Source organism: Platalea leucorodia, assembly GCF_965183815.1.
Source record: "Platalea leucorodia genome assembly, chromosome: 3".
NCBI lineage: Eukaryota > Metazoa > Chordata > Aves > Pelecaniformes > Threskiornithidae > Platalea > Platalea leucorodia.
The window spans coordinates 56751273-56772052 of record NC_138825.1 but is presented as its reverse complement, the minus strand read 5'-3'; the positions used below and the strand labels follow the sequence as shown (position 1 = coordinate 56772052).

General features: G+C 42.7%; 1 protein-coding gene across 1 annotated transcript in view; it reads right to left on the bottom strand.

Annotated features, from left to right (window-relative positions):
- PLEKHG1 (pleckstrin homology and RhoGEF domain containing G1) overlaps window positions 1-15626 on the bottom strand; it is a 139681-nt gene extending 124055 nt beyond the window's left edge. The window contains exons 1-2 of the mRNA XM_082307977.1: window positions 15548-15626; window positions 3105-3189 (exon numbers count right to left, since the gene is read on the bottom strand). The gene's annotated coding sequence lies outside the window, so the exon portion shown is untranslated. The remainder of the gene's footprint in view (window positions 1-3104; window positions 3190-15547) is intronic.
- Window positions 15627-20780: the final 5154 nt, after the last annotated feature.

Below are 20780 nucleotides of genomic sequence, written 5' to 3'. Positions count from 1 at the left end.
TGCACGTGAGGCAAATTTGGCAAAATTACTGGTGCTTATTTGGTACAGAGTTAACATCCATCCCTCAAAGCTGTATCTGCCCAAATCATTAAGCTATTATTTTTACAGAACACCACTCCGCATATTTTAGGTTTCTTCCTTTTTCCCATGAAAGTAGTTCTTTAATAAATGTACTTCAGCTAGTCTTGAATGCCTTATCCTGTTAGTTAATACATTCCCACACACTCCAGTTTTGTTGATACAACAATTTTCTGAAGCACTTCACAGTGAATGCTTGTCTGCCATGGATCCCAGAGAATCTTAGGAAATCCTCTGCCTCTTAGGACACATGCACAAGCCATGTTATCTCAGCTTTCAGAAAAGAGGTTATTCAAGTCTGACGGTCTGGTTTAGCTTTTCTGTTCATCATGAAAACAAATTAAAAACACCGCAACTCAAAAACCAAGGCCAAGCAGCACATTTGAAATGAAATGGAAATCAGGGAGGAGGGGGGAATTTGTGCAAGTAATTCACTTTCTACGGTCACTAGGCAAATACTTCACATGCATTTGGATATGCACAAATTTCAAGCTAAATAAATAAAATTATTTGCTGTGTGGAACCTGGGAATGTACAGCCCCCCCACATTTGTGGACAAAAAAAAAAATATGCTAGTAATTAACTATCAGGAAATAACACAGGCAACTAGTGTACTGAATTTAGGTCACGCCAATTATTTTTCTCTAATGTATGTTAAAACATGCAACCTTATTCAAATCTTGCTATTTTTAGAAAATACTGAAGAAGAATTTCTGTTCTTTCCTCTCTCAGTCTCTGCAAAATGTTTTCCTACTTACAGAGACTGTTCTCCCTTGGATCCAAAGGAAAGTAAGATCTCACTAATGTTTGTCAGATGTAAGCTTCAACTGAATGCTATGCAGTCCTGCTAGCGTCTACCTATTAAAGCTATGCAATCTCAAAGCATTGGATTCAACATAGAGTTGCCATTCTCCTAAAATTTTATAAACATTTGAACACAATTGGATCATCAATACATACTACAAAATTATATTACAAGCCCCACTATCAGTTGAGTAAAATAATAAATATTATTAATTAGTGGTCTAATATAGCATATTAGTATTCCCTCTGCAGGTTACAGAAGCCAGAGTGGCAATTAACATAATGTACTTTTTGGTTTTTTAAATTTTAAACTAATCCATGCTACACTGGTTTCAGCATTAGATACACCATATGGAAGGAGCAAAGTAGGTTGGTTATAAATCATTGAGTTTTTCCAAATACCACTGTCTGTGCTGTTACCCACAAAGCCCATCACTGAACGTCCGCTTTCTTCAGAGAGAAGAAAAGACTCCTTTGGGTTGGCACCAGGACTGAGGAGGAAAGGAGGGAGAAAGGGACCTTGTCTAAAGCCATCTTCTTACTTAATATTATCTGTGGTGTCTCCTGCTAGCCCTATCATGAAGACTTCTGGAATGTCAATTTTTTTCACATAACCAAATGAGTGAAATCAGTTATTACAATCAAGTTACATTTCTGTGGCACCTAAGTCTGTTTTTCCTAGGTGCCCCAAGACTTTCAGGTAGTAAGAGTACATAAACAAAATTAAACCCCTAAAAAAAATAAACTATGAAAGATTAATTTCTTCTTAAAATGATATACAGTAACATAGGAGATCTCAGGAGAACATAGAAGTCCCAGATCTCCACAGCCCCAGGGAGAGACCATTGTTTCTCCACGAAAGTGGCACTTATCATAGAATCACAGAATGGTTTGGGTTGGAAGGGACCTTAAAGATCATCTGGTTCCAACCCCCCTGCCATTGGCAAAGACTCCTTCCACTAGACCAGGTTGCTCAAAGCCTCATCGAGCCTGGCCTTGAACACTGCCAGGGATGGGGCATCCACAGCTTCTCTGGGCAACCTGTTCCAGTGCCTCACCACCCTCATAGTGAGGAGTTTCTTCCTTATAGCTAATCTAAAGCTACCCTCTTTCAGTTTAAAGCCATTACCCCTTGCCCTATTGCTACATGACCTTGTAAAAAGTCCCCCTCCAGCGTTCTTGTAGGCCCCCTTCAGGTACTGGAAAGCTGCAGTAAGGTCTCCCCACAGCCTTCTCTCCAGGCTGAACAACCCCAACTCTCTCAGCTTGTCTTCACAGGAGAGGTGCTCCAGTCCTCTGATCATCTTCCTGGCCCTCCTCTGGACTCTCTCCCTTCCTTCTGGAGAGGGCCCACACTTTCCCTAGTCTTCCTTTTATCACCAACGTACCTATAGAAGCTTTTCTTGTTGCCCTTGACATCCCTGGCCAGATTTAATTCTATCAGGGCTTCAGCTTTCCTAACCTGATCTCTGGCTGCTCAGACAATTTCTCTGTATTCCTCCCAGGCTACCTGTCCTTGCTTCCACCCTCTGTAGGTTTCCTTTTCGTGTTTGAGTTCGTCCAGGAGCTACTTGCTCATTCATGCGTGACTCCTGGTGTTTTTGCCTGACTTCCTCTCTGTTGGGAAGCATCACTCCTGAGCTTGGAAGAGGTGATCCTTGAATAGTAACTAGCTTTCCTGAGCCCCTCTGCTCTCCAGGGCTTGATCCCATAGTACTCTATCAAGCAGATCCCTGAAGAGGCCAAAGTCTGCTCTCCTGAAATCCAAGGTAGTGAGCTTGCTATGCACCCTCCTCAGTGCCCTAAGGATCTTGAACTCTACCATTTCATGGTCACCTTGAGCTGCCCTTGAGCTTCTACCTCCAAAAGGAAGGAATCAAGCAACCAAACAAACTTCAGCTACAGATCTTCAGCAAAACTTCAGTTACAGAAACAGGTGCTAAAGCCAAAGACTTAACTTCCCCTAACTGCTTAGGTGCTCCAAAATTTTAATTTAATTAGCATAAAACCCCACTAGTGTGCACATCGAGAAAACCCATGGTCTTGGCTAACCAACATTTCAGGCCTATACAGTACAGAGGCCTACTGGGGATTTGCACACTAAGCAGTGTCATGGTTAACATGAGGTATGTTCACTGAACGTCAACAATAATCACCTCAGCCAGAGGCACAACAAACATAATCCCTTATTAAAAAAAAAAAAAAAAAAATTAAAAAATTACCTGGTAGAGCACTCACCAAGGAAATCACCGTTAGATTAGGCAAAGTAGAGTCACTTTTCCTCTCCTCTGTTGAATCTCTGGCGTTCTGCAGAAAGGGTAAACATTATGGAATTAGAGGAAAGGGAGCACAACTCCGCAGCTCAGCGGGGGGCCGTGCTCACCCTGGTTTATGCCCTCTAAGCTGTGCTCGCTGTACTGCTTGCCCATTCTGCCTTAAAAAGTAGCTGAATAAAACATAGCACGGGCTGAATTCGGTTCGGGAAGGCTAAAGGGTCAGATTTTGAATAGGAATTAGACACTAATGTGATTCTGAAAATCCCATTAAGAGTCTTACCACCTCTGCAAGTGTCTACTTACATATCTTCAAAAATCTAGATCAGACAGTTTGTCTATGGTTGCATTGTAAGTCTGTGGCACAGCAGGGAAGCACTGCTGGGTTCCCAAGCTCTAAAACCCAAAAGCTTCAGGCCATGCTCCTTCTGGAAACTGTTAGTGCTGATTTGAAACTTAATTATCTTTAATGCCTGGAAACCTCTATCCAAATGAACCCTCACTTTCCTGGTGAGCCACAGAAGGACACATCTCCAGCTGTTAAAGCAAATCAGAGCTGTGGGGCACTTTGAGATCTGCCTGGTACCTGCATCTGATCTAGATATTTTCAGGAGGTCAACAAAGAATGGTAAATATCCAAATGAAAATATTGTTTCTTCTACCACTTCACAAAAAGCAGCTATTTAGATATAATTGTGGTGCAGCTTTTTCTAGCAAAATTTATTAACCTATCTTGAAGCCTAAAAAATGCAGGATTCTTGATTTAACAAGGGAAAAAACTCATTTCCTCTGCTAAATTTCCCAGCTTCAGAACATCAACTGGAACATCAACCAGGAACTGAAAAAGGATACCTTTTTTATTACCTTCATTTCTCTAAGCCATTGCTTTACGTTTGCCTGTTCTAGAGGATCCCAAGATTAATTTACCTCTCCTTCTTAGCTGTTTCTGTGCTATGGACTCAGCCAAAGGTGACAGTGAAGAATCCACAAAACCGAACATCAAATGTTCTTGCTCTGAACTTTCAAGAAGCTATTGAATGTAAGACTGGATTTTTTTTTTTTCTTTTTTTATATCACTATAAGGCCTGTTTATATACTTGGAGTGGAAACAGTGCACATTCAGCTGCAATTGATTTCCTGTATGGCAAAATACCTCAGACATTCAGCTGGCTGGGAACACTGCAGAGGCCTCTCACCATCACCAGTTTTTTGAGACCAGGAAGCTCTGCCCCATGCTTGTTCTTACGCCAGAATAAATAGAGTCCCTGCTGAGCATCCAAGTTAATTTGGTCAAGGGGAACGAAATCATAAACAGGCAAGATGTTATATTTCAATAATCCATTTTAAAAATATTGGTCTACTTTCAACTTCAACAGTAATACAATCAATTCAATCTTTCCAATGTGGCACATTGTTCATCTACAGATGTTTTTAAATACAAGAACTACTCCATCCAACAGATTTTTTTTTTTTTTTTACATGAAATATCAATACATTTTCCCTCATCCAGTCAGTATATTAACAGCAATAAATCAACGCTACAAGGTAATTTCACAGATTAAAAGAGTGTATTTTTTCACTTTCGGTATCACTGAGTGACCATTATAATAACAATTTTATTTACTGCATTTAGGTTTTTTTCTGTTCATAACTGAATACGTAGAATAGCCTCCACTAACATTTCTATGATTCTGAAGAAGGAAATACATGAGTAGTCTTACCAGGTTCCTATGACTAGACTGTAACAGTTGTAACATTCAAATGCCCAACCACCTGACTGTACCTCAGACTGTAAATTAAGCGAAACAAAAATACAAAGCACGCTGTAATTACCATCCTACTTTCCTTTTAGTCCATGCAGGTTTCCTAGTCTCAAATCCTCCAGAGGCAAAGGACTCCATTTCAACTGCTAGAGAAAGTAATTTCTTTAGGAACCCTAGAAAGAGACAGACTGGCAACACAACCGCAACCACTTCAATATACACACATATGTGTGCATATATGTATATATTCATGTGTGCATATGTGTGGGTGTGTGTGTATATATATATACATATATATAAAAAAAAAAATTTTTTGTGTGTGTGTGTACATAAATAAATGAAAATCAGGAAGCCAGACAATCCTGAAGAAGTCCAAACTTTTTATAGGGGAACTCTTGTTTGATAGAAGTTTCATCAATAACAGCTTCTTAGTTCCAGAGTAAAATTATTGGCCTAAAGCTGAGAGATATTCTCTAATTCCCAGAGCACCCAACAGCCTTTCAAAGCCTTTGAATCAATGACTTCAGACAGGGTCCTACAGTCACATCCGAATCAACTAAAGCACAAGCTATTGGATACTACAGAGTGTTCTTCTATCAACCTTTTTTAACTTTTTCAAGAAAGTTTTCTACAGATCTTGGTATTATCATACTATATAACAGAACAATCCGTAAGGAAAATGAATTTTTCATCCTGTGATTTTTTTTACCAATTTAGCTGAATAGACAGTTTATTTCTCAAACATCAGTGTAAGAATATTGCACGCATTTGCACTAGAAACACTACCACGAAGAAAACACATGCATGTCCATTTAAAGAAATTGATTAACCAATATACTGTCATTTGTCCTACAATTTCTATTTCATCTTAGAAAAAGTTTGCATGTTTTAAAATAGCCTTAGCTATTCTAGAAATATATCACAATTGTTAATAAAAAAGCTTTGCATTCTTAATCACTTTTAGAAAATATATGGAATTAAAGCATCAGGCAAGTAGCAGTTTAAGAAGCAAAAACCCCAAAGAAACCTACATTCAGATATTTAAGTTGACTTGAACCATAATGACTGACTGTCCTACGAAAAACATTCTGGCACCTGGAGATTTCACTGTAAGGTTAAATGAAAAGCCCAGAAACTTGAAAACTATCTTTCAAAACTCAGTAAAATCCAGATTCTCTTTCTGGGTCTACTCTGCATGAGAGGCAACCAAAATAGTTCTCAGTAAGAGGACAGGTACTTTACGTTATTCTCTTAGTAGACTTTGAGATCACTTTCACCTCAGTTTTCCTTAAAAGTGTGACACACAACCCTTCCATGCTAACGGTCCTGGACTGAGATGCTCAGTGAAAGGCTAACATCATTACTTTACTCCTATAAACTGGTTCCCTCAAACGATGGGTTTGAGTTTTGAAATCTCTGCTTTTTAAGAATTTCCCTACCCTGTTTCTGCTAGGGAAAAGGACCAAAATAAGCCAAAGCCACCCAACCACATATAATTGTGTTCCACAAACTTATCAGTGGGAACCTGCTTAGATTACAAGTAGGGTATCAAGACATTTGTTCCATTTATTGTAATCCCTGCTCTTATCTGGTCCCCAACCATACTAAATCACTTCTCACATCCAGACAACTTCATCCTTACAACTTGGATCATATTGTGTATTCAACATAATAAAATGGCATCGATATATACTGTAGTATTTTAAAACAAATACTCTTGCCAAACAATTCCACATACTGATCCTCTAAGAAAAGCTGAGAATAAAATTCTTAATAGAAGTTCACGTGTTAAGACAGCAAACCACTGTGCAGGTTTAATCACCAGTGATGAGGACTAAAGTTAAGAATTTATTTGACATGATTTTTACTGAATTATGTGCCAGTACTTAAAGCCCAACTTTTCTGGCCAAGGAAAGCAGCTTGCCTATTACAGCATCCAGGGAAGGCCACATACTGTAGCACCTTCTCATCACATGACGTAACTGTGATGAACAGACAGAAGATGTGCTGCATCCCAAGGAAATGGATTTATTCCACATGCAATCAGCTGAGTGCTTTCCCAGCCATATTAAGTTAATTTCATAGGCTAAGTACATGCAGTGCTCCTGGAGTTTCCTTCACTCTACTCATTCACAACAGTGAACACCACAAAGGCTGAGTTGTGTGAGAAGGTCATCAGCTAAGAGTGAATCTTTGCCAGAACTCCTCCAGACCATCCCTGGTAGGACCTCAAACTGTCCCCAGGAAAGAAGTCTGTGTTGGGCAAGCATGAGCATAGACAAGTAACTCTGACCCAGGTACCAGAACTAATCACCTCCTGATATGACTCAATGTTTATAACTAACAAATAAGAGAAACCAGCCCAGTACATTTTTCTGAAATTGTCAGAAGATGGGCGTCACCGATCCTCTATTAAAAACAAAAAGGACTCTTCATGCAGCACAGGCATTGATTTAAAGAAGAGCAAAAGGAAAAAAAGAACCATATAGTGGGCAGACTCCTCATCACTACAAGACAGCGGCCACGAAGAGGCAGTCAGATGGCCCTGGCACCCATACCCCTCTGGAAGCTTAAATAGCTGCATGATGCACGCAGCCAGGGTGGGCAGATGAATCTGTCAGGTATGCATGGAAGCACTGTCCCCTAAAGACGAAAGAGACTAGAAAGCAGCAGATCTTTAGTGACAAAGGCTGATGACCAGCTTTTCTTCTTAAGACAGCAAACCAGCTGGTAGTGGTTTTGTTTTATCCAGAATTCTTCCTTGAAAAGTAGACACAGCTCCTATCCTACCCAAACAGCACACAGTGGTGTGTGGAAGAAATCCCTTCTCCTCCATACCCCACCTGTGCATATCATAGGTTCCATCACATCAAAGCTTCATCAATGAAGGGCAGAAGAAAAATGCCTATTCTGCTTTGCTTTGACCTTGTGGGAATCTGAGTCAGTGCCTATGCTGCATTTTGGATGAACAAACTGCTTTGGAGGGGCCTGAGGAGTGCAAGAGCCAAATCCTTTGGGTGCATGTGACAACAGGGGCGGTTTATTGGCAGGACCTCTGCTGCAGAGTTGCAGGAAGAACCTCTTCAATATGCTTGCTTTTGGATCTGCACTGTGCATGGGAGCAGCAGGATGGCTTAGCTGTGAGACTGAAGAACGCGAGGGACGTTGTTGGCATGTACGGCCATGGCCGAGGAAGCACGCCTGTGTTGTAACAGGTCACGCTACCGGAAGAGAGTGACGCTGCAGATAAAGTGGCACAGTGCAAGCTGCAGCAATGGAGATCACCAGGCTGAGTCACCGTGCAGGAGATCAGCTCTAAACTCCTCAGCAGGGCTTGTGCCTTGGCAAACCACTCTGTCCTTCACACAAAAAGAAAGACAGGGTTTTCTCAATGCTTTATTCTGCATTTCCCCGCTGATAGACTTTACGAAAAAAGAGGAAAGTGATTCCTGAAGGAAAGGTCTGCAGAAAGCTTGGCCTTGCAGGTAGATATTCAGAAGAGAAGTTAATGGCTTTCCCCTGGAAATCTGGGAAAAACTCACAAGGTTAAATGAGTTCAAGCTCAGGAGAAGGAGATACTTGAGACAATACCCTCCTACCACAAGACAGAAGAGACTTCACAGCATAACCAACCTGATAAGGCAAGGATTGCAAAAGGCTACATCCAGTGAGGAGTGTGGCAAGTGGGCCTGTCTGCCTGCAGGACAGAGACAGCAACCGCCTCAAGGCAGCAGGAGCACAAAATGACCAAGATAGACCAAATCAGAGATTTATGACTTCAGACTCACCTGAGAGAGACTGACAATTATCAGAGAAGACTGACAGAAAGGAGAGATTACAACCTTCGTATGCTGGTAGTGTATGAGGGAACGCAAGCTGTCTCTCCAAATTCAGTAATGATTCATTGTTAAGTACATCTTTGTCTACCATTCAAATAGGCCAAGACTGCTGATTCTTAAAAGAAATTACTGTTTCTGCAACGGGCTGAAGTCTACGATGACATCACTCAGACACTAAAGTATGACAGCTCTGTGAGCAACCACACAAGGTATGTTATCAGGATAATGAGAGGAAATTGGAAAGTAAACAGTGACTTGCTTGAGTGTGAAGCATGCTAATCTCAGCAGCACCGAACCTGCTTGCAAGGTAAAATGATGTTTCTGCTGCTATAAACTTGGTTGCAGTTTGAACAGCAAGAGGAAAGCTTTGTGCATACTGAAGTGATAAAGAAGACTACAGACTTGCATAATAAGTAGTTCTTCATTTCGCCCATCTATTTTCAAAATTCTTTACAAAGAAGGAACTATAATTTTTCCTTCATATCAGGTATCAAGGACACAAAGCACGATGTTACTTTAGATTGAAGTACCACAGATCAGTGGCAGCAGCAGAGAGCAAGTAGTTCTGCCACTGTATTTCTGAAATGCATTGGGACCTCAACTACGAACCCGGACTCACTGGAATAGACAACACAAACAAAAAAAAAAAAAAGGAAAAAGGAAAAACAGCAAGTTGATACTGGTATGTAGAAATCACAACAAAGCTGCAGCAGACACTGTATCTAATCTTAGGGGACATGCAGGGAGGTAAACATTGGTAAATACTTTAACAAAGAAGAGTTTACAGGAGGTTAGGGAGGAGAACTTGCCTGTGTTTACAGATAACTCCACCTAACACAAGCAGAAGCATGGGAGAAAGTACAAGCACTAGAGCCTATGCACTAGATCTAGGAGATAGAGGCCACTCATGTGGGCTGATTAAAGGCAGAAGCTGACCTGAAAGCCCACACCCAGATGACAATGCTGAAAGATGTCAACCATGACCGTGAAAGGAAGCTGGCTCTTACGCTGTCCTTGACAGTGCTCCTTACGGCAATCCAAACAGCCTTCTATTCCTCAGCTAGGTATGGAGGTTTTATCTACAACAGCTCTGAGTAGGCAACTGAGCAGGTGATTCAATCACTGTTCCCATGACACCATTTTTACCCCTGCTCAGTACTTCCAGGGAGAGGACGCATGCATCCTATCAGTCAAAAACATTAGCTGCACGATACTAATGCCTGGGGTGTGATCCTGAAATGTCTGAATGGATATGAATGTTCAAATATTTCAATGTTAACATTCATTAAGTTAGGTTTTAAAACATCTGGGCAGGTCTCACATGCAAGTTTCTACAGAACGCATGCTTACAGGAAGAGGCTTGGCACCACTTGCAGTCTGAAACTCAATGACAGAGCAGGCAAGCAAGACTTATAGGATTCAAAGATAATTAGCATTGCTTCAATCACAAGTTTGCATGGGAAACAGCTGCCAGCCCAAGCTATACCTCTTCACTACACTTATAAAACACACATGCAACTTCCACTAGATAACCACCCATTGCCCCATAGAGGACTAGGAAGCAGGACTAGTGGAGCTCATGCCAAGGAAGGAAGGAAGAAAATAAGTAAAATGCATCAAATCTCTCTTCTAGATAAATGTTTAGACCAACACCTTGCTTTGTACTTTCACAGCAATGCTCTGCATCATGATTAGCAAGATCACAGGCAGTGACCACCTCCATAATCAGGTCCTTCAGAAGGCACCCCAGTCAGCAGCTGACAGTGGTTTTAAGCAGCTTGTAACTTTGCTTGGACAGCTGCTTCTTTCAGGCCTCCTTGATAAGTATCAGCAGCTTTTCCCTCCATTTCCTTCCCCAGTCCACCCTGACTAGGCCTCTTTCTTTTCCTGCACTTGCCATCAAATTTGCAGTTAAACGTATTTTAGGCCAAGTTCATATAAACTCAACTTTTGGTGAATCACACTAGACAGACCTATTTGATACAACCACCACAACTAAAAGAAATTACTTATATCCTTAAAGTGGCTTGAGAAACTTTTAACACCATGAAATGGTTTCTCACACACACACATGCTCCTTTGGAAGCTGAATTAACACAAACAGGCTTTGCTGATACTTTAAGTCATTATTTAGTCGGTTCACGTTCATCTCTTGTATTCTTAAGCACGTATATAAAAGGCTCCCGTACTTCCAGTCATAACTGTTGCCACTGCACTGGTGGTGTGCCTAAGACTGACTTTACCTCTTCACTCACTCTGCTCCTGTTACCCCCTCAGCTCTGCGGTTCCACCCGCTCACTCTGATGTGCGATGTTTTTCTGAAGCCCCAAGTCTTGCAGCCATGATCTCTCATGGGAATCTCAGCTGTTCTTTCAGAAAAGAAGTTTCTGTGCACTACAGTTACAACAAAAGAAATGGAAAATATGACTTTAATAGGCTTAAAAACCAAAAGGAACTGAAAAATATTACAAGATTAACGGTTAATAAACCAAACACACAAGTTTGGGAAGTCTGAGCCATGACTGGGGTGGGGAGAACACTGTCTGGGATTGGTGATGCAGCACAGCTCTTTAGGTGGTTTTGGTTAGTCTCCCAGAATGAGAGGCTTAATCGACTATTAAATGAGCAGCTATTAGAAATGCTTTGAAAAGCATCTTTAAAAAAGGGAGGGAAAAAACCCTATAGGTTCCATGTTCTCTGCATTCTCAGTTTACAAGAATAATGCTTTCTTCCACTTTTTTCCTCATTGCCAGTCCTACAAACTAAAATTCTTCCTGTGTAACCACAGTAATGCAGGTTCTCCAACCATTCAGCAACACCTCTGCAAGTCTTTCCGCCAGTCCAGACTTTGCTGAGGGCTGCAATAATTCTCTCTCTCTCTTTTTTTTTTTTTTTTAACCCCTCTTAACACTACAAAAGCAAAATGCTGTTTAGAGTAAGTAGCGGTAAGACATCTTCATTGTTGCCACAAGCAAAAATTCCAGCTCATTGTAAGAGGACTGCCATATATAATCACAAATACTCCAAACGTCTCCAGTAGACATTACTAACTTGCATTTCTTCATATGCCATTATTTTATCTTCTGTTGTGTATTCTAGCTAAAGATCTGTGCACTACTCTTGGCCTCTAAGAAATTTATGGCAAAGTAACTTAAAGCCATAACTAATTTAACGTGTCAATAAAATGTGTTTCTTTAACACAGCAATCATCCTTCTCAACACATGACCAAATACAAAAGGGAATGCACATCAGATTAATTCCTTTGTACTAACTTCTAACTAACTGCCACAGCTTTCCAATGTCTAATCTGAGAAACGCTTCTAATCAGAGTCCTGCAAATGGCTGCCCTTCATCATCAGATTGGATGTTTCAATTATTTCCTGACCCAGCGCATCCGACCCTGTGGACTTGGGGTACAGGACAGGGCCATGCTGAGCGTCATCTTCAGCCGCCACCAAGCAACATGGCACCTCTCCCCTTCACAACCCCATGCTCCAAAGGCCAAGAATCGCAGCTCTAGCGTGGCTGGGGAAGAGACTTGGCACTGCCCAGAAACTGCTGGAGTGGCAACCAAGCATCACGGAAAAAAACAAATAAATAAATAAAAATCAACATTTGAATTAATCTTTGGTATTCTTTAGTAAATGTGCTAAATATCTGTTAAAAGATTGTTATTTGGGACTTTAAAAAAATAAGAGATAAAACCAAAAAACCTGTCCATTCTGAGTTCACATATTTTGTAGTATCCTTCCCTAGAAATTGTTTCGGTTTGGGGCTGGTCTTTTTTAAATACAAAGGGCACACTTAAATTTTAGAGATGATACCTCAGTACAAAAACTTTTTTTTTTTTTTAATAGCAGTATCTCAGGTTAATCTATGGAAGTATTCCTCAAAATTACTAACAGCAGATTTTGTAACCGTGTTCTTGTTAGCCCTGTCTTTGGGTTGATCTCAAAAGTACTCACCAGAGCCTACAAGTTGTATGGGTGATGCTATCACGGAGGTTCAGCTATCCCCGTTACCAATAACCTTTTCAGTAAGGTAAAATGACAGAAGCCGCTACCACAATTACAGTTCTGTTAGTGTTACATGGTTACAGAAAACAGATCAGCTTTGCACTGCAGTTTGCATTCAAAGATAATAAAGCGCTACTTCAAGTATGTGCCTTCATCAGTTGCTATAACCCTATCTAGTTAGCAGGGCTTAAAAAGCCTTTCCTGAATTGGAGCCAAAAAACCACAAGCATAGGAAAGGCAGAGGATGACAGGTATATGGCAATCCAAACAAATGCACATGAGGAAGCTTTCAAACACAAACACTGCTCCAAATGACTTAGCAAAAATACTCATACCAGTGCCACATGAAAAACTGCATCAGTGAAAGGTTCAACCGTACCAACCTATACAGATAACAGCAGCAAAAAGTACCACAAACTCAGGACTTGCCTAAATTACTTATTAAACAAGTGAGCAGATATTTTCACTTCCCTTCTAGCTTTAACCTTTTAGGTCACAACAAAGGTTTAAAATAAAATAATTAAAAAAAAAAAAAAAACAAACAAAACATTAAAAAAAACACAAAACAAAAAAACCTACCAAAACCCAAGAAAACCCACACCAAAAAACCCACACCACACAGGAAGGTACCGAAAGCTCAGTCAGTCAGCTCCAAACCTTTTCTACTGGGCACAGTTTATGCCAAGGCTTCACAATCAACCCCTTTCGGCCCAAAGTATGCCTTTGGACAGTTAACTTGTATTCTCACATCCTGCCCAAGGAAGGAGAACACATTAGCAGATGTCCTGAAACCATGAGAGCTGCCAACAAACTAAGCTCACTTCTTGCAGATTTCCAAAGCTGTGCATTCTTAACATCTACCCTCACTTAAAAATCAAGTCAATGCTGTCTTTGCAAGATGTTATCAAGTAAGACCATAAATTACAAACCAATTTGACTACACACCTATTTTTTTTTTCTTTTTCTGAAAATCATAAGTAAAACAACAAGAAAAATGGCACATTAACACCTAGCGTTAGAATCATAACATGCCTTTGCAGGGATGCACTCCGTCGTATGGCCACAGGTCGACGTTGTTTACCTAGGGCTCTCTAGGTCTGTGAGAAAGAGTCAGTGTTCCCATAAATGTACACATTTAAAACCGAACATTTTATCAGAGTGTTTTGCATCATTTCTAGTTCATCGGTTTAGAACACAGAGGAGAAGTAGAGAGTCAAAGTTTAATAGCCAAGCATCTGCACGGACCTGAGAACAATACTAATATTCATTAAGAGGCTGATCTCAAACTGCCATCTCATATTTTAAAGACAAGCGCCCTATTAATACATTCTCTAACCTTAGCATAACTCTTATGTTTTCATCTCAAAGCACCCCCACACACATCGGTAAAGAGTTCCCAAAATTATGACAACTACATGCCACACACACCAAAAAAAAAAAAATTTTAAAAATAAATCTCAAGGAAGCTATATATTGTGCCTTGCCAACCACAGTGAATTACACAGCCAGGAGTTGCTACAGCCAGATTTAGCTTTGTACACGCTAACAGGATTCCTTTATAAATTTAGCTAGAGGCACGGGCAACAAACGCTTGTGGAAATTTGAACCGCAGCTCCCCGGCAGCAGAGATTGCTCCCTCCAAGAACGAAACAGTAGCAAAAGAAGCCTATTAGTAGGCTCTTATTACACAGCTTTCAAAACACCTATAAGTCATCAGGTTCTCTAGGCAGCATTATTAAATTGCTGAAGTACCAGCAAAGATTAAAAGAAAAAAGCAAGGCCACGGCTGGTTTTGAGTCTGCCAATTAACAATTAAAGGAGGAAAAAAGCCAACCAAAGAGAGACCGTATTGGAAGCCAGCTGAATCTACAGCTGAGTTTGTTTCGGGTCCTTTGCTCTCACACTTGGAGCGCTGTGGCTGGGGAAGGGAAGGCAACGAGGGCCCCAGGTCCGTCAGCGCTACCTGAAGGGTGAGCTCTGAAGGAAGGGCTTCTCGTTCCGCAAGGGGACAGGGACAGGGGCACGCAACCCGCAAAAGCAGGGAAAAGGCAAGGGCAGGGGACGGGGAAACACATCCCGGGTCCCACAGGACGGCAGGACACTGCCCTGCCCCGGCCGCCTCTCCCTCTTCTCCCCTCCCCAGAGTAAGTGTTCCTGCTACTTAACGATAAAGTCAATCATATTTTTAGCCCTCTTTAGGCCACACTTATCACAATCCAATGAACGTTGCTTTAAAACATCAAAAATTGAGGGGCTTTTTGGAACAGAGTTTTCCAGAAGGCACAGGTTTGCTAAAGCATCTGCACAAAGCCTGAAACGCCGTGCAATTTTATCGTATGTTAAAAGAAACACCCCCTGCCTCCCTAAAAGGCTCGATGAACCCGTCGGACCTGGGCTAAGCCCGGCGTGCAGCAGGCACGGTGCAGCCCAGGCGTGCACAGGCTGCCCCTTCGGACACAAAGCGCCCCGGCGGGCAAAGCGACGGGCGGGCGGCCGCGGCCCCGGTGAGCTCACGGTGCCCGCTGCCGCCGGAGGCGGGGAGAGGAGCGGGGGGCGGCGGGGCCCGCACAAAGGCTGCCGACACAAAACGCCCGCTCCCCGCCAGACCCCCGGGGGCCGGGAGCTGGGGCCGCCCGGGTGGTTTCAGGGGGTTGCAGGGCACCGGGTGCCTGCCTCACCCACCCACCGACCGACCGACCACCCCCCGCCCCGGGCCGGGAGCCGCCGCCGCCCCCTCCCCGGCGCGCCCCGCGCGAACAAAGCCCCCGCTCACCGGCGGCCTCTCGCCGTCCTCTGCCCTCGCACACCCGCTCCTCCTCCCGTTTAAAATCCAGGCGCAGGGGTGCGGGGGCTGTCCCCCTCCCCGTAGCTCATTCAGCGGCACCGCCGGGTGTCCCCCCCCGCAGCCGCGCCCCGGCTCCCTCCGTGCGCTCGGGCTGCGGGCAGCGGCTTAATCCCCAAACTTCCTCCTCCTCCTCCTCCTCCTCCTCCTCCCGGCCGGGCAGGGGAGTCTGTGAAACTCCCCTCCTCCATGCAGCTCCCGCAGCCGAGCCGCTGCCTCAGCCCCTCCCCAGGGAGGCCCGGCCCGGCCCCGGGCTGCAGCTGACTCCGCTCCCCTTCTCCTTCTCCTCCTCCTCCTCCCCCGGAGGCTGGGAAAGGGGGGAAGAGAGATTAACCACTCGGACTTGTCTCTGGAGCCGAGCCAAAGAGAGCAGTCGGATTACAGCCCCAGGAAGAAGAAGGGAGGAAAAGAGGAAAGAAAAATAAAAAAAAAAAAGAGAGAAAAAAAAAAGAAAACCCGCTACTGTTTTCAGGCAGGCAGCAAGCGCTCGGCTGCCCGGCCCTCCCTCCGCTGCCGGAGCAGCCCCGTCCCCGCCTCGCCCGGCTCTCCGCCGGCTCCTCTCCGCTACCGCGGGTTTTAAATTCGATGATTTAACGCACAACATTGGTATTAAATGGTGAGAGCTTCTGTAAATGAGTCCACATTGCCAAAATGCGAAGGGGGCAGGTCCACCCACAAGTACTGTCCGCGAAAAGCAAATTCAAAGGACGTTTAGAGACGACACCTGCCTCCTGGCAGTCTGCCCCACCATCTTCTTTGAAAAGGTGCGCTTAAAGTCACTTTTTAGGGTTTTTTTGTTGTGTAAGACACGCACGAAGAGACGAACTGCTTAAATAAAGCCTGAATTCTTCGTATGTATTCAGTGGTCCTTATTCTTCAGAGCCCTAACCAAGTCCTTGGTTTCCTGTAAAACCTTGTTCCATAATTCACATTCAGTAGAGCTCTGTTGCTTTTGTTCGATAACATAGTTTCACCCTCTACCCATGCTAATATAGAGCACGTGGAACATGAAGAAATTTGGGAGGTTAGAATAGCTCATAGTTTTAAGATGTCAAAACAAGTAATTATAGCAGTAATTCAGAAAAGCGGGAAGTTTCAGTTTTTGCCCTCATCTTACCTGTTCTCGCTGAAATCCTCTGGAAAAAAAAAAAAAAGAAAAGGAAAAAAAAAAAAGCTCTGGCAGGGTCTGTTTCTGTATCGTTAATTCAAAAGTTCAGAGCTCTTTCCCAACATGCACATTGAATATGCTTCAAACCAGTGCTGAATTTTAAAAAAGATTAACACATTCATGAATTAATTTTGGCCACATTTCAAACCAAAGGTTTGTATTTAATAAGTGGGACTATATTAGCTTCTCAACTAAAGAAAAAAAAAACCCTCAAGTGTTTTAATGACAGCCATTGTTACACATAACATGTATTCACATTGCAGAATTAGAGCATAGTTATCACCGAGGGGTAAGTCCCACTCCGCCCCTCCTTCCTTGCGAACCATCACTGTCCTATCAGGCAGGAAAGGCAGATCACGGATGGCTGGACTCCACGGTTAATATTCTGGAATGGCCCTTTACAAAGTCGCTCAACAAGGCAAACGGGGAAAGGACAAGTAATTTCAGATGTGACTAGTAGCCCCGATAAACCCAGCCCACTGGTCATGACCTCCTGCACTGAATGGCTGCTCCATATCTGAATTCTGCATCCGACTGTGCGCACATCTTTGCCTCAGCACACTACATTCTGGCCTTGTGCTCGGGACAAAAATTTGGCCTTCGTTTGCACGCCAATTAAAAAAAAAAAAAAAAAGAGGCAGCAAAAACCTCTCCGATGAAGCTACTGGGAGAAAAGCATTTGTAACTCTTTCCCATTGGGGGAATCAGGGAATGATTTTCCTTTATGAATAGATCTTTCAAAGATGATAATAAAACAAACTACTGGCTCATGCATTTAACTCGGGCCAAATTAAAACAAATGAAAATGCACATACATCCCCAAATGGGAAATATAAGAACAAAAACCCCAAACCACAGAGTATTCCAAGTTCCTTTAAGAAACTGTACAGTCTCTGCAAATACATTTTAAAGGCCTTACATGATCTGTTCCATATGGAGGTTTTTTTCCTCAGTGCTGTGACTAACAGGGAAAATCTTCAAGAGGAGAAGTCTCTTCCTCTCTCTTCATCCTTCTACCTCCCTTTCCCCAAAGGGCTGATCATGAGCCAGTCTGGTTTCTGTTTGCTTGTGCTAAAAATAGCGTTCCATTGAACTGACCAAATATCTCCAGTTTTGTGTCGACTGACTGACAGAGTACAATCGTTGCAGAAAGAATGATAGAGGTTTAAAGGTCAAGCTTTACAACACTGACAATGTATCTGAAGAACCATCCGGTTTTGGAGGAATTAGATACATGGACAAACCGTGGGAACTCTTACCTCTGAGGGTGATCCAGGTGACTTGGTAAAAGGGCATGAGTGACAAGGAGACTGCAGGCAGGCGAACCTTCCGCCTGGGTATTGCCTGTGCACCAGAAGGCCTGTGGCACAGGCGAGAGCACCGCGTGTTGTGGGGGTTCCCAAACAGCTTGCTCAGTCACCCTTGGCAGTGCTCCTGCGCACTGGCAAGAGACGAGCCGCCGCTCCCTCCGCCTCCGTCTTTTTCGGCACGCATCTTTCTCCACTCGCTCTCACAGCGTCTCTCATACCCTCACGCAGTAGGACATCTGCCTTCCCCTTGCACATAAGGTGGGATCCAGCTCCATCCGCCAGGTCTTCACCTCCCTCCTTCCTGCTGCCCCTGCAGCCAGGAACTTGCACCGCTGATGGGTTGGTATCTTCCACACAGGTGGTCAGGACTCGCCCTCACGTACCACTTGAAAGTGGTTTGCTTACTACGGTTGGGGATCTGTAACCTAACATTACTTTTCCCTTTGGGATTTTCCTTTCTTCTAAGAAGCCTGCTTATATCGACTAGTCTACCAATGGGTTTGTATGTATACATATGATCTCAAACATCACAGCATTTCCTTACATCACCAGAACTGAATTGCAGCAGTCATCATGTTAATGTTTTTCTGATTTTGGCTGTGACTCAGCAAAACTGTAAGCAATGCTTTTGAATGTACAGAAGTCTGTGTCGCTTCAGTTTTGCTGACTGATGATTCATTTCAGCATTCATTGAAGAGAAGCACAAGTTTATCTGTTCTGAGTTAGAATATGGGGGGGAAAAATCTGTCCCTAGAATAGCAGAAAAGTAAAGACACCCCCACACACACATCCCAGATTTGATTGTTGAGGGGGGATCTGTAGAAGCAAGCAGCTGCATCCATGCCATGCACAAGGGTGTAAGGCAGGAAAAATGGATGTAATCTTAACCTGGGCACTCCCCTGTCAGCCTAAATAAAAAAAAAAAAAAAATCTGCAATATGCTCCTTGCCTAGCATCCAAATTAATTATTCCACCCACGTTACAATTTAATTGGCAGGCACAGGTACACTCATTTGCTTTGCAAAGCAATATTATTAAGTGTGGGGTTTTTTAGAGCTATGCCCCTGTTTAATAAAACCCAGTCTTTCATGTAGACTAATGCCAAAGAGCACACAACCATTCCAGTAATTATATGTTCCAGAAATATTATTAATATCAAATAAAATGCTATCATACCTACTTTATGCCTGGGTCCTGTAGGTATTCAACTACCTCCAAGTTGATGAGATACCTGTGTGAAAAAACGTTGGAAGCATATTTAAGTCTTTACAGCAACAGCTGCTAAAACTTTTAATCACAGACTATAAAGTTCAAAATGTCTTACTCCCAATCTTACTACAAGTTTAAGTGGAAGTACTTTAAATACAAGATGACTTTTCATGCCACTTGCCTTGGGAAACAAATAGTGCACATAAAGAATGAGAGCAAGATGATGAAGTTTAGTGGTTACAAGTACGAAGACTGTCAACATAAGAAAAGAACAAGATACGGTACAGAAGGAATTGCCTGAACTTAATCTTTCTAGGGTGGGGGTTTGATTCCTTCTTTGTCTGGGAATGTTTCCATGCAGAAGTAAACATCTTTGAGATCACTTGCTTTTTCACATAGCAGCACTGCTTGGATCCTCCACAAATGCAACTGTATTTCATAAAAAAAGCATGCAGACCAGCTGCAGTTTTCACGAAATAGACTTCTGGTAAATTCAAAAGCTAGCACAATTATGTTGCCAGCTCAGGTCTCAAGTTCCTTACAAGTCTTGGTCCTTAAGCACAACCTCCACTTCATTATGCTTTCTTAAGCATTTTGGTAGATAATAACCTTCTACATTTCCCATCCATTCTCCTCCAGAAAGTTTTTCTGCTGGCTTATTCCTTAAAACATTTGCATCTACACCCTTGCAAACAAAAAACCTGTTTCAGTCTTACAAGGGCTTATCTTCTTCCCAATTTTCCTGGGAGAATTTTAGATTATAAGGCTAGAACTGAGCAGTTAATTTCAACCTTGTAGACAAGGACAGCCTAAAGTCACCCTGCTCTGGAAGAAAGTCACCATTAGTTCCATACTCCTCATATCAAAGCCACCAGGTAAGGATGAAGCATTACATCCCCTGCAGGATGCTTACCCCTTTTCCCTTGACAAGACGCTCAACGTAAGGCTGGAGCAGGATCCCAGCCATTCCCTCTTCTCTGTTCTGTTGCTCACACAGCAGACAGGTTACTGGGCATGCAGGAGGTGCTTATTTCTCAAAACCTAGCTGCCTCTCTTTAACTTAAATCGATTATTCAGAAAAAGAGTATTAAGAGATGTCACAAAGAAGCCTTTGGTTTGTGTGTTTAATTTAGGGGCTGCAAGATCATGCCCTATAAAAGGTTTTTTTCTTGCTGCATGCTTTGTGGTGAGTCCACATGCACAAAAAAGCAAGATCAAATCTGAGGTCTTAAGAACACAATAAGGAGTACGTTAGAATCACTTCAAGCAGCAACTAGGAGTTACTTTTCAACAGTGCTAATAGAGGTTGCTCAGACAGCAGATGAGCTCATCTGATTACAGGAATCCACTTCAACTTAAAGGAAACTCTTTCAAACGTATAACCACTGGTTTCTTCTGGCTCATTTTGGTTGTTAAAAGAACTTTTACCACTTAAATGAAAATCTTGTGGTTCTCTACTTTCAGCTGTTACTTTTAA